Below are 14431 nucleotides of genomic sequence, written 5' to 3'. Positions count from 1 at the left end.
GTGAGCAGGAATGCTATGAAAAGGTGATTGATGGTGGAGGTGGTAAAAGGAGGAATAGAGATGTTAGGGGGATTTAAGGTGGCAAAACACATAGGCTGTATTCTTTTATTTTTTAAGCAGTTTTACTGATACATAATTCATATACTCTACAATTAATGCATTTAAAGTGAGCAATTTTTTTAGCAAATTAACATGTGCAACCACCACAAGTTAATTTTAGAATATTTTCATCACCTCAAAAAGAAATCCTGTATCCTTTACCTATTACTCCTTGTTCCCTCAACCCCCTACACTCTCCCTCCACCTCTCTCTCATTCCTAAGTAACCACTAATCTACTTTCTGTCTCTACAGATTTCCTGTTCTGGATTTTCATAGGAATGGAATAATATAGTATGTGAACTTATTGTGACTGGTTGTCAAAATTGTGAAAACATTTAGTATAAAGTTTTCAAGGTTCATCCAAATTGTAGCATGTATCAGTATTTCACTCCTGAAATACTGGCTGAATAATATTCCACTGTAAGGACAGACAACATTTTGTTTACCCATTCATCTGTTAATGGACATTTGGATTGTTTCCACCTTTTGGCTATTATAAATAACGCTGCTATGATTATTTATGTACAAGTGTTTGCTTAATAACTGTTTTGTCATTTTCAGAGTATGAGTTTCAGCTTCAGTTGTTAAATTTATTCCTAAACATTTTATTTGTTTTGGTGCTACTGTGAATGGAACTGCTTTCTTAATTTCATTTTTGGATTGTTCATTCCAAGTGTATAATATACAATTGATTTTATTCATTGATCTTGTATCCTGAAACTTTGTTAAACTTATTTATTAGTTCTAACAGTGTTTTGCGGTATGTATTCCTTAGGATTTTCTATATAAAAGAGCATGTTATCTGCAGATAGAGATGGTTTTACTTGTTTTCCAACCCAGATGGTTTTTCTTCTTCTTGTCTAATTGCCCTGGCTAAAACTTCCAGTACAATATTGAATAAAAGTGGCAAAGGCAGACATTCTTGTCTTATTACTGATCTTAGGGGAAAAGCATTCAGACATTCACCATTAATAGTTGTAGGATTTTTATAGATAACCTATATGAGATTGAGGAAATTCCCTTTTATTCCTAGTTTATAGTGTTTTTATAATGAAAGGGTATTGGCTTTTGTCAAATGCTTTTTTGGTGTCTATTAAAATGATCATGTAATTTTTGTTTTTTATTCTATTGATATGATGCATTACATTAATTGATTTTTGGACGTTCAGATAACCTTGCATTCCTGGGACACATTCCACTTGGACATGTTGCATAATTCATTTCATATGTTGCTGGATTTGGTTTGTTAGCATTTTGTTGAGGATTTTTTTTTTTTGGCGGTATGCGGGCCTCTCACTGTTGTGGCCTCTCCCGTTGCAGAGCACAGGCTCCAGACGTGCAGGCTCAGCGGCCATGGCTCACGGGCCCAGCCGCTCCGCGGCATGTGGGATCCTCCCGGACCGGGGCACGAACCGGTGTCCCCTGCATCGGTAGGCGGACTCTCAACCACTGTGCCATCAGGGAAGCCCTGTTGAGGATTTTTGTATCATATTTTTATGAGATAAGCTTTGTTTGGTTTTGGTATCAGGGTAATACTAGCCTCACTGAATGAATTGGGAGTTTGACTGTATCCTTTAATTGCAGAAAAGAAGACACTGTGGCTCTCAGAGCTGATAGAAGGGGTATTCCTGAACCAGGTTAGGTTCTGAACAACAAAGAAGGCCTGGATATTCAGAGGGGTTATCTTTAAAAGAAACTGTCTTCTATTGTAGTAACAGAGGAAGGAACTCTTGAGCATAAGAACCTAAAAAACTACCTTTGCCCTGTTCACCTTTTCATAGGAAAGTGCCAGTGACAGGTATACAGAAAAAAAAAAAAAAATCACACTACAAAAACACAATTAGAAACACCATGTCCAAAGATAATGTTAGATAAAAGTTTGAAAAGAGTGTCTAAATTCCCCATGTATAAAGAAAACTCACTAAAAATTTCAGAGAAGATTAAAATTATTACCCAACATTCCAATACGAATTTTTAAAAGTTATGATACAATCACAGCTCAGAAGCAAGACTACATGCACAAATCATACAATGATTTCAGGAAAGGGGAGGAAGTGACAGGCAGACCACATATGAAAGCTAGTACAATTCAAGAATGAAAGAGAACCACTTCATAGGCAAAACCACTTTAGAAATGAAGAATAATTACAAAGAGCACAACATATGACAAATACTACAGAAAGTACAGCATGGAACAAAAAATATAAAAGTTAGAAAATGGGGCTTCCCTGGTGGCGCAGTGGTTAAGAGTCCGCCTTCTAATGCAGGGGACATGGATTCGAGCCCTGTTCCGGGAAGATCCCACGTGCCGTGGAGCAACTAAGCCCCTGTGCCACAACTACTGAGCCTGCGCTCTAGAGCCCATAAACCACGACTACTGAGTCCATGTGTCACAATTACTGAGTCTGCACTCTAGAGACTGTGCTCTGCAACAAGAGAAGCCACCGCAATGAGAAGCCCATGCACTGCAACAAAGAGTAGCCCCGCTCTCCGCAACTAGGGAAAGCCTATGCACAGCAACGAAGACCCAATGCAGCCAAAAATAAATAAATAAAATAAATAAAAAAATTTTTTAAAGTTAGCAAATGGAACAAAATGAAACAAAGAGATGATAATTATTATAAGAAAAAAATGAAAGTCAGAAGTGGTCCAACTTGCTGGATAGCCGCATGTAAATCTATGAAGTTAGAACACACCTTCACATCATACACAAAAGTAAATCCAAAATGGCTTAAAGACTTATAAACATAAGACAAGACACCATAAAACTCCTAGAAGAGAACATAAGAAAAACATTCTCTGACATAAATCGTATCAATGTTTTCTTAGGTCAGTCTCCCAAGTCAGTAGAAATAAAAGCAAAAATAAACAAATGGGACCCAAACAAACTTATAAGCTTTTGTACAGCAAAGGAAACCATACACAAAACGAAAAGACAACCTACAGATTGGGAGAAAATATTTGCAAATGATGCGACCAACAAGGGCTTAATTTCCAAAATATACAAATTGCTCATACAATTCAATAACAACAAACCAACCCAATCAAAAAATGGGCAGAAGACCTAAATAGACATTTCTCCAGAGAAGACATACAGATGGCCAATAGGCACATGAAAAGATGCTCATCATCACTAATTATTAGAGAAATGCAAATCAAAACTACAATGAGGTATCACCTCACACCAGTCAGAATGGTCGCCATTAAAATCCACAAATCATAAATGCTGGAGAGGGTGTGGAGAAAAGGGAACCCTCTTACACTGTTGGTGGGAACGTAACTTGGTGCAGCCACTATGGAAAGTAGAATGGAGGTTCCTCAAAAAACTAAAAATAGAGTTGCCATATGATCCTGCAACCCCCACTCCTGGGCATATGCCCAGACAAAACTATAATTTGAAAAGATACATGCACCCCTATGTTCACAGCAACACTATTTACAATAGCCAAGACATGAAAACAACCTAAATGTCCATCAACAGATGAATGGATAAAGAAGATGTGGTAAATATATACAATAGAATACTACTCAGCCATTAAAAAGAATGAAATAATGCCATTTGCAGCAACATGGATGGACCTAGAGATTATCACACCAAATGAAGTAAGTCAGAAAGAGAAAGACAAATACCACATGATATCACTTATATGTGGGATCTAAAATACGACACAAATGAACATATCTACAAAACAGAAAGAGACTCACAGACATAGAGAACAGACTTGTGGTTGCCAATGGCGGGGGTGAGAGAAGACAGAATTGGGAGTTTGAGATTAGCAGATGCAAACTACTATATATCAGATGGATAAACAAGGACCTATTGCATCGCACAGGGAACTACATTCAATATCCCATGACACTATCAAATGTAAAATAGATAGCTAGTGGGAAGCAGCTGCACTGCACAGGGAGATCAGCTCAGTGCTCTGTGACCACCTAGAGGGGTGGGATAGGGAGGGTGGGTGGGAGATACAAGAGGGAGGGGATATGGGGATATATGTATACTTACAGCTGATTCACTTTGTTATACAGCAGAAACTAACACAACATTGTAAAGCAATTATACTCCAATAAAGGTGTTAAAAAAGTATATATATATATATATATATATATATATATATTATAACTGAGTCATTTTGCTGTATAGCAGAAATTAACACAACATTGTAAATCAACTATACTTCAATAAAATTAATTAAAAAAAAAGAAGTGACACAACTTGCAACTAAGCAGAGCCTCTAGAGATGAAATCCAAATCAAGAAGAGAATATTAAAAACTACATTTTTAACATTCAAGAATAATTTTCTGAAATAATACATGAATATGCATAATGAAAATACACACTATACTGCTGGAGAAAATGACTCAAATTGTCTGTACCAAAACATTTCCTAATAAAATGATTAGACTAAAATCCATGGGGAATCAAGATAAAAATATCAAGTCACCTATAAGAAAAAGGAAATTCAGTTGTCATTAGACTGCCAAATTCAGTGCCCCAAATAGTGAGGTAGCTCCTACAATATACTTGTGGAAAAACAAATGAGAGAGTCAAAGATTTGACATGCAGCCAAGCTGTCCTTCAGGTACAAGGGACATAAAGGGTTCTAAATGTCTATCAACTGTATGACACCTGTTGAATGGACAAATATAGTTGGTATATTCATGCACTGGAATACTAGTGCATTTAGCAATGCAAACAGTAAGCTAAATTTACATACAATATGGATGAATCTCACAAACATAATGTTGCACAAAAGAAGCCAAAAGGTTATATCCTATATGACTCCACTTACACATAAGTTCAAAAACAGATGAAACTGATGTATGGTGGTTACTTTGGGGAAGCTACTGACTGAACAGGAGCACAAGAGGGACTTCTGGAATGCAGACAATGGTTTATTTCTTGATCTGGGTGCTTATTACATGGGTGTTCCCTTTGTGGTAACTCAAGGTGTACAATTTTGATTGTATTGGTTTGTATCATCATGTATACACTTGTCTGTATATATGATAAACTTCAAAAAAGGTTTATTTTACAAATTATGGAGAAATATATACAAGACAAAATGCAAACAAACAAATAAGCAAGGGCCACGATCTTGAGGATGCTAAAATACTAAAGTCTACCATTCACAATAAACATACAAAAATTATGAATATCTATATATCAACTAACAGCAGGCAGTTTCATGAAGCAGAAGTTACAGGTTGTACAAGATAAAATTTCATTAATAATAGAGAATTTTAACACATTTCTCTCAATCCAAGATAAACCAAGTGCAAAACAAATAACTAAAGACTGATCATATGTTAGATCACGAAGAAAAATTCATTAAATTCCAATGTTAAAAAATATCACAATGCAGCAAAACTGTAAATTACAAGAGGGGGCCTATGAGCTTTACCTAAAGTTCTAAATTTTATCAATAGGGATTGAGTTCCCCTCAGGTCACACGGTTCAAAACCCTTCCACAGAACTGAGGCTAAAAAACTATACCACTATATTAGTTTTCTACTACTGAGTAACAAATTATAAATGCAGTGGCTTAAAACAATACAACTTTATTATCTTACTGTTAGGTAAAAGTCTGACATGGTTCTCACTTGGCTAAGAGCAAGCTGTCGGTAAGGCTGTGTTCCTTTCTGCAGGCTCTAGGGGAGAATTAATTTCCTTACATTATCCAGTTCCTAGAGGCCACCAACACTCCTTGGCTCAAAGCTACCTTCCTTTATCTAACCAGCAAATTTGCATCCCTCTGACCACTGTTCTGTGATCACATCTTCCTCTGACTCTAAACTCAGCTGGAAAAGATTTACTGACTTTAAGGACCCAGGTGATTCGTTTGGGCCCAACTGGATAATCTAGGATAATCTCCTCACTTCGAGGTCCTTAACTTAATCCCATTTGCAAAGTTCCTTTTGCCTTGTAAGGTAACACATTCACAGGTGTCCAGATATCCTTGCAGGGTCATTATTCTGCCTACCCCAACCACTCTTAAATGTTCCATCCTCAGCTTCCCTCTTTCGGAGGGAATTCTCAAAAGTCCACCTTTCGAGACTCCTGGGAAGATGGCGGAAGAGTAAGACGCGGAGGTCACCTTCCTCCCCACAGATACACCAGAAATACATCTACACGTGGAACAACTCCTACAGAACACCTACTGAACGCTGGAGAAGACCTCAGACCTCCCCAAAGGCAAGAAACTCCCCCACGTACCTGGGTAGGGCAAAAGAAAAAAGAATAAACAGAGACAAAAGTATAGGGAGGGGACCTGCACCAGTGGGAGAGAGCCGTGAAGGAGGAAAGGTTTCCACACACTAGGAAGGCCCTTCGCGGGTGGAGACTGTGGGTGGCGGAGGGGGGAAGCTTCGGAGCCGCGGAGGAGAGCGCAGCAACAGGGGTGCGGAGGGCAAAGCGGAGAGATTCCCGCACAGAGGATCGGTGCCGACCGGCACTCAACGGCCCCAGAGGCTTGTCTGCTCACTCGCCGGGGTGGGCGGGGCTGGGAGCTGAGGCTCGGGCTTCGGTTGCAGCGAGAGGCTGGGGTTGGCGGCGTGAATCCCCCTGCAGGGGATTAGTGCACCACGGCTAGCCGGGAAGAAGTCCGGGAAAAAGTCTGGACCTGCCGATGAGGCAGGAGACTTTTTCTTCCCTTTGTTTTCTGGTGTGCGAGGAGAGGGGATTAAGAGTGCTGCTTAAAGGGGCTCCAGAGACGGGCGTGAGCTGCGGCTAAAAGCGCGGACCCCAGAGATGGGAATAAGACGCTAAGGCTGCTGCTGCTGCCGCCACCAAGAAACTTGTGGGCGAACGCAGGTCACTATCCACAACCCCCTTCCGGGGAGCCTGTGCAGCCTGCCACTGCCAGGGTCCCGGGATCCAGGGACAACTTCCCCGGGAGAACGCACGGCACGCCTCAGGCTGGTGCAATGTAACGCTGGCCTCTGCCGCCACAGGCTCGCCTCACATCCGTACCCCTCCCTCCCCCAGGCCTGAGTGTGCCAGAGCCCCTGAATCAGCTGCTCCTTTAACCCCGTCCTGTCTGAGCAAAGAACAGACGCCCTCAGGCGACCTACACTTAGAGGCGGGGCCAAATCCAAAGCTGAGCCCCGGGAGCTGTGAGAACAAAGAGAAAGGGAAATCTCTCCCAGCAACCTCAGAAGCAGTGGATTAAAGCTCCACAATCAACTTGATGTACCCTGCATCTGTGGAATACATGAATAGACAACAAATCATCCCAAATTGAGGAGGTGGACTTCAAGAGCAAGATTTATGATTTTTTCCCCTTTTCCTCTTTTTGTGAGTGTGTATGTATATGCTTCTGTGTGAGATTTTGTCTCTATAGCTTTGCTTTCACCATTTCTCCTAAGGTTCTATCCGTCCTTTATTTTTAACTTAAAAATTTTTTTTTCTTAATAATTATTTTTTATTTTGATAACTTTATTTTATTTTATCTTATTTTATTTTATCCTCTTTCTTTTTTTCTTTTTTTCTACTTTTTCTTCCTTTTATTCTGAGCCATGTGGATGTAAGTCTCTTGGTGCTGCAGCCAGGAGTCAGTGCTGTGCCTCTGAGGTGGGAAAGCCAACTTCAGCACACTGGTCCACAAGAGACCTCCCAGCTCCACATAATAACAAACGGCGAAAATCTCCCAGAGACCTCCATCTCAACACCAACACCCAGCTTCACTCAACGACCAGCAAGCTACAGTGCTGGACACCCTATGCCAAACAACTAGCAAGACAGGAACACAACCCCACCCATTAGCAGAGAGGCTGCCTAAAATCATAATAAGTCCACAGACACCCCAAAACACACCACCAGACGTGGACCTGCCCACCAGAAAGACAAGATCCAGCCTCATCCACCAGAACACAGGCACTAGTCCCCTCCACCAGGAAGCCTACACAACCCACTGAACCAACCTTAGCCACTGGGGACAGACACCAAAAACAACGGGAACTACGAACCTGCAGCCTGCAAAAAGGAGAACCCAAACACAGTAAGATAAGCAAAATGAGAAGACAGAAAAACACACAGCAGATGAAGGAGCAAGATAAAAACCCCACCAGACCTAACAAATGAAGAGGAAATAGACAGTCTACCTGAAAAAGAATTCAGAATAATAATAGTAAAGATGATCCAAAATCCTGGAAATAGAATAGACAAAATGCAAGAAACATTTAACAAGGACCTAGAAGAACTAAAGATGAAACAAGCAATGATGAACAACACAATAAATAAATTAAAAATACTCTAGATGGGATCACTAGCAGAATAACTGAGGCAGAAGAACGGATAAATGACCTGGAAGATAAAATAGTGGAAATAACTACTGCAGAGCAGAATAAAGAAAAAAAACTGAGAAGAACTGAGGACAGTCTCAGAGACCTCTGGGACAACATTAAACGAACCAACATTCGAATTATAGGGGTTCCAGAAGAAGAAGAGAAAAAGAAAGGGACTGAGAAAATATTTGAAGAGACTATAGTTGAAAACTTCCCCAATATGGGAAAGGAAATAGTTAAGTCCAGGAAGCACAGAGAATCCCATACAGGATAAATCCCAGGAGAAATACGCCAAGACACATATTAATCAAACGGTCAAAAATTAAATACAAAGAAAACATATTAAAAGCAGCAAGGGAAAAACAACAAATAACACACAAGGGAATCCCCATAAGGTTAACAGCTGATCTTTCAGCAGAAACTCTGCAAGCCAGAAGGGAGTGGCAGGACATATGTAAAGTGATGAAGGAGAAAAACCTGTAACCAAGATTACTCTACCCAACAAGGATCTCATTCAGATTTGATGGAGAAATTAAAACCTTTACAGACAAGCAAAAGCTGAGAGAGTTCAGCACCACCAAACCAGCTTTACAACAAATGCTAAAGGAACTTCTCTAGGCAAGAAACACAAGAAAAGGAAAAGATCTATAATAACGAACCGAAAACAATTAAGAAAATGGGAATAGGAATATACATATCGATCATTACCTTAAATGTAAATGGACTAAATGCTCCCACCAAAAGATTGGTTGAATGGATACAAAAACAAGACCCATATCTATGCTGTCTACAAGACACCCAATTCAGACCTAGAGACACATACAGACTGAAAGTAAGGGGATGGAAAAAGATATTCCATGCAAATGGAAACCAAAAGAAAGCTGGAGTAGCAATTCTCATATCAGACAAAATAGACTTTAAAATAAAGACTATTAGAAGAGACAAAGAAGGACACTACATAATGATCAAGGGATCGATCCAAGAAGAAGATATAACAATTGTAAATATTTATGCACCCAACATAGGAGCACCTCAATACATAAGGCAAATACTAACAGCCATAAAAGGGGAAATCGACAGTAACACATTCATAGTAGGGGACTTTAACACCCCACTTTCACCAATGGACAGATCATCCAAAATGAAAATAAATAAGGAAACACAAGCTTTAAATGATACATTAAACAAGATGGACTTAATTGATATTTATAGGACATTCCATCCAAAAACAATAGAATACACATTTTTCTCAAGTACTCATGGAACATTCTCCAGGATAGATCATATCTTGGGCCACAAATCAGGCCTTGGTAAATTTAAGAAAATTGAAATTGTATTAAGTATCTTTTCCGACCACAACTCTATGAGACTAGATATCAATTACAGGAAAAGATATGTAAAAAATACAAACACATGGAGGCTAAACAATACATTACATAATAACGAAGAGATGACTGAAGAAATCAAAGAGGAAATCAAAAAATACCTAGAAACAAATGACAATGGAGACACGACGACCCAAAACCTATGGGATGCAGCAAAAGCAGTTCTAAGAGGGAAGTTTATAGCAATACAATCCTACCTTAAGAAACAGGAAACATCTCGAATAAACAACCTAAACTTGCATCTAAAGCAATTAGAGAAAGAAGAACAAAAAAACCCCAAAGTTAGCAGAAGGAAAGAAATCATAAAGATCAGATCAAAAATAAATGAAAAAGAAATGAAGGAAATGATAGCAAAGATCAATAAAATTAAAAGCTGGGGGGCTTCCCTGGTGGCGCAGTGGTTGAGAATCTGCCTGCTAATGCAGGGGACATGGGTTCGAGCCCTGGTCTGGGAGGATCCCACATGCCGCGGAGCAGCTAGGCCCGTGAGCCACAACTACTGAGCCTGCGCGTCTGGAGCTTGTGCTCCGCAGCAAGAGAGGCCGCGATAGTGAGAGGCCCGCGCACCGCGATGAAGAGTGGCCCCCGATTGCCACAAATAGAGAAAGCCCTCGCATAGAAACGAAGACCGAACACAGCAAAAATAAATAAATTAATTAATAAACTCCTACCCCCAACATCTTCTAAAAAAAAAAAAAAAAAAAAAACTAAAAGCTGGTTCTTTGAGAAGATGAACAAAATTGATAAACCATTATCCAGACTCATCAAGAAAAAGAGGGTGAAGACTCAAATCAATAGAATTAGAAATGAAAAAGGAAAAGTAACAACTGACACTTCAGAAATACAAAAGATCATGAGAGATTACTACAAGCAACTATATGCCAGTAAAATGGACAGCCTGGAAGAAATGGACAAATTCTTAGAAATGCAAACCTGCCAAGACTGAATCACGAAGAAACAGAAAATATGAACAGACCAATCACAAGCACTGAAATTGAAACTGTGATTAAAAATTTTCCAACAAACAAAAGCCCAGGGCCAGACGGCTTCACAGGCAAATTCTATCAAACATTTAGAGAAGAGCTAACACCTAACCTTCTCAAACTCTTCCAAAATATAGCAGAGGGAGGAACACCCCTAAACTCATTCTAGGAGACCACCATCACCTTGATACCAAAACCAGACAAGGATGTCACAAAGAAAGAAAACTACAGGCCAATATCACTGATGAACATAGATGCAAAAATCTTCAACAGAATAGTATCAAACAGAATCCAACAGCACATTAAACGGATCATACACCATGATCAAGTGGGGTTTATTCCAGGAATGCAAGGATTCTTCAATATATGCAAATCAATCAATGTGATAAACCATATTAACAAATTGAAGGAGAAAAACCATATGATCATCTCAATAGATGCAGAGAAAGCTTTCAACAAAATTCAACACCCATTTATGATAAAAACCCTGCAGAGAGTAGGCACAGAGGGAACTTTCCTCAACATAATAAAGGCCATACATGACAAACCCACAGCCAACATCGTCCTCAATGGTGAAAAACTGAAAGCATTTCCACGAAGATCAGGAACAAGACAAGGTTGCCCACTCTCACCACTCTTATTCAACATAGTTTTGTAAGTTTTAGCTACAGCAATCAGAGAAGAAAAGGATATAAAAGGAATCCAAATCAGAAAAGAAGAAGTAAAGCTTCACTGTTTGCAGATGACATGATATTATACACACAGAATCCTAAAGATGCTACCAGAAAACTACTAGAGCTAATCAATGAATTTGGTAAAGTAGCAGGATACAAAATTAATGCACAGAAATCTCTGGCATTCCTATACACTAATGATGAATTATCTGAAAGTGAAATCAAGAAAACACTCCTATTTACCATTGCAACAAAAAGAATAAAATATCTAGGAATAAACCTACCTAAGGAGACAAAAGACCTGTATGCAGAAAACTATAAGACACTGATGAAAGACATTAAAGAGGATACAAATATTTGGAGAGATATACCATGTTCTTGGATTGGAAGAATCAACCTTGTGAAAATGACTCTACTACCCAAAGCAATCTACAGATTCAATGCAATCCCTATCAAACTACCACTGGCATTTTTCACAGAACTAGAACAAAAAATTTCACAATTTGTATGGAAACACAAAAGACCCCAAATAGCCAAAGCAATCTTGAGAATGAAAAACGGAGCTGGAGGAATCAGGCTCCCTGACTTCAGACTATACTACAAAGCTACAGTAATCAAGACAGTATGGTACTGGCACAAAAACAGAAAGATAGATCAATGGAACAGGATAGAAAGCCCAGAGATAAACCCACGCACATATGGTTACCTTATCTTTCATAAAGGAGGCAGGAATGTACAATGGAGAAAGGACAGCCTCTTCAATAAGTGTTGCTGGGAAAACTGGACAGGTACATGTAAAAGTATGAGATTAGAACACTCCCTAACACCATACACAAAAATAAGCTCAAAATGGATTAAAGACCTAAATGTAAGGCCAGACACTGTCAAACTCTTAGAGGAAAACATAGGCAGAACACTCTGACATAAATCACAGCAAGATTCTTTTTGACCCACCTCCTAGAGAAATGGAAATAAAAACAAAAATAAACAAATGGGACCTAATGAAACTTCAAAGTTTTGCACAGCAAAGGAAACCATAAAGAAGACCAAAAGACCACCCTCAGAATGGGAGAAAGTATTTGCAAATGAAGCAACTGACAAAGGATTAATCTCTAAAATTTACAGGCAGCTCATGCAGCTCAATAACAAAAAAACAAACAACCCAATCCAAAAATGGGCAGAAGACCTAAATAGACATTTCTCCAAAGAAGATATACAGACTGCCAACAAACACATGAAAGAATGCTCAACATCATTAATCATTAGAGAAATGCAAATCAAAACTACAATGAGATATCATCTCACACCAGTCAGAATGGCCATCATCAAAAAATCTAGAAACAATAAATGCTGGAGAGGGTGTGGAGAAAAGGGAACACTCTTGCACTGCTGGTGGGAATGTGAATTGGTACAGCCACTATGGAGAACAGTATGGAGGGTCCTTAAAAAACTACAAAGAGAACTACCATATGACCCAGCAATCCCACTGCTGAGAATACCATAATTCAAAAAGAGTCATGTACCAAAATGTTCATTGCAGCTCTATTTACAATAGCCAGGAGATGGAAGCAACCTAAGTGTCCATCATTGGATGAATGGATAAAGAAGATGTGGCACATATACACAATGGAATATTACTCAGCCATAAAAAGAAACAAAATTGAGCTATTTTAATGACTCTACTACCCAAAGCAATCTACAAATTCAATGCAATCCCTATCAAACTACCACTGGCATTTTTCAAAATTGAGCTAATGAGGTGGATAGACCTAGAGTCTGTCATACAGAGTGAAGTAAGTCAGAAACAGAAAGACAAATACCGTATGCTAACACATATATATGGAATTTAAGAAAAAAAAAGTCATGAAGAACCTTGGGGTAAGACAGGAATAAAGACACAGACCTACTTGAGAATGGACTTGAGGATATGGGAAGGGGGAAGGGTGAGCTGTGACAAAGCAAGAGCGAGGCATGGACATATATACACTACCAAACGTAAGGTAGATAGCTAGTGGGAAGCAGCCGCATAGCACAGGGAGATCAGCTCGGTGCTTTGTGACCGCCTGGAGGGGTGGGATAGGGAGGGTGGGAGGGAGGGAGACGCAAGAGGGAAGAGATATGGGAACATATGTATATGTATAACTGATTTACTTTGTTATAAAGCAGAAACCAACACACCATTGTACTCCAATTATACTCCAATAAAGATGTAAAAAAAAAAAAAAGACAAATAATACAACAAGCAAAACTCTTGAAAAAAAAATGGGGATACTAACACTTTGTACCTCATGTTTATTGAAGTGATCAATTACTCTTTAGAAGAATGTTCAGCACATAGCTAATAGAATATTTATTGTTAACAATTGCCTTCATAAAGGGCAAAGAAAAACATATTTTAATAGGAATTAGGTGCAATGCTGAAAGAAAAGAAAGAGCTCCTGTATTAGGAATAATGATATGGAGACAGTCATTTAAAATACAAATTGAAAGCAAGTAAATTATTAAGCAAATTTTCATTTCCTTCTATTTGTACTTTCCACCAGGGGGTGCCAGTGTATTGATTATTGCTAGAGACTAATTTATTTAACCACGTGGTATCACTATCATTGCATGATAAAGAAGATTACATAGGACTTCCCTGGTGGCACAGTGGTTAAGAATCTGGTTAAGACCACACACTATAAAACTCTTAGAGGAAAACAAAGGAAAAACACTCTTTGACATAGACCACAGCAAGATCTTTTTTGACCCACCTCCTAGAGTAATGGAAATAAAAACAAAAATAAACAAATGACACTTAACTAAACTTAAAAGCTTTTGCACCACAAAGGAAACCATAAACAAGAGGAAAGACAACCTTCAAAATGGGCGGAAATATTTGCAAATGAAACAAAGGACAAAGGATTCATCAAAATATACAAACAGCTCATGGAGCTCAACATCAAAAGACAAACAGTCCAATTAAAAAAATGGGCGGGGGCTTCCCTGGTGGCGCAGTG

General features: G+C 39.0%; 1 protein-coding gene across 1 annotated transcript in view; it reads right to left on the bottom strand.

Annotated features, from left to right (window-relative positions):
• Positions 1-14431, bottom strand: part of LOC103084210 (zinc finger protein 570) — a 345144-nt gene that overhangs the window by 14083 nt on the left and 316630 nt on the right. The window lies entirely within an intron of this gene.

The sequence above is a fragment of the Lipotes vexillifer genome, unplaced genomic scaffold, assembly GCF_000442215.2.
Source record: "Lipotes vexillifer unplaced genomic scaffold, Lipotes_vexillifer_v1.1 scaffold182, whole genome shotgun sequence".
Taxonomy (NCBI): domain Eukaryota; kingdom Metazoa; phylum Chordata; class Mammalia; order Artiodactyla; family Lipotidae; genus Lipotes; species Lipotes vexillifer.
The sequence above is the reverse complement of the archived record's forward strand: the minus strand, read 5'-3'. Positions and strand labels throughout refer to the sequence as shown.